The sequence below is a fragment of the Eurytemora carolleeae genome, unplaced genomic scaffold (assembly GCF_000591075.1).
Source record: "Eurytemora carolleeae unplaced genomic scaffold, Eaff_2.0 scaffold1310, whole genome shotgun sequence".
NCBI classification, from domain to species: Eukaryota; Metazoa; Arthropoda; class Copepoda; order Calanoida; family Temoridae; genus Eurytemora; species Eurytemora carolleeae.
Genome location: NW_019397197.1, coordinates 93,359 through 93,838, shown reverse-complemented (window position 1 = coordinate 93,838; position 480 = coordinate 93,359).

The following is a 480-nucleotide window of genomic DNA, read 5'->3' as shown; positions in this document are numbered from 1 at the left end:
GGTGTTGGGTTGTCGGTCAGTTTAATCCGGGAGCTCACAAAGACACGTCCGGTCAGCTCGGATAACTACACTACACTTTCAAAGAGAAAATTAGCCCGTGCCTTCATAATCAAATAAAGCTTTAAGGACGTAATTTTTTTTTATTGAATACCTATTTCTGCTTAAATCAAAATATTTTTTTAAATTCATCCCCGAGTTTTGTAATATACAGATTGACCTTTAAAAGTGGAGTACATGGCCCGTACAATTAGTAAAGGATTCGCGTACATCATCACTCTATATACTTTAACCAGGTTGTGTTAAACTCATAGAGATTTTAGTGCATGATGTTCTAATTTAAATCTACATCTTTTACAGTGGTAAGGTGATAGCATTATAAAGTTTAAATATTTCTAGTCTAAGAATCATGGAACCTGGATGGGTCTGGATTATAAAGTTTAAATATTTCTAGTCTAAGAACCCGGGATAACTATATTTATT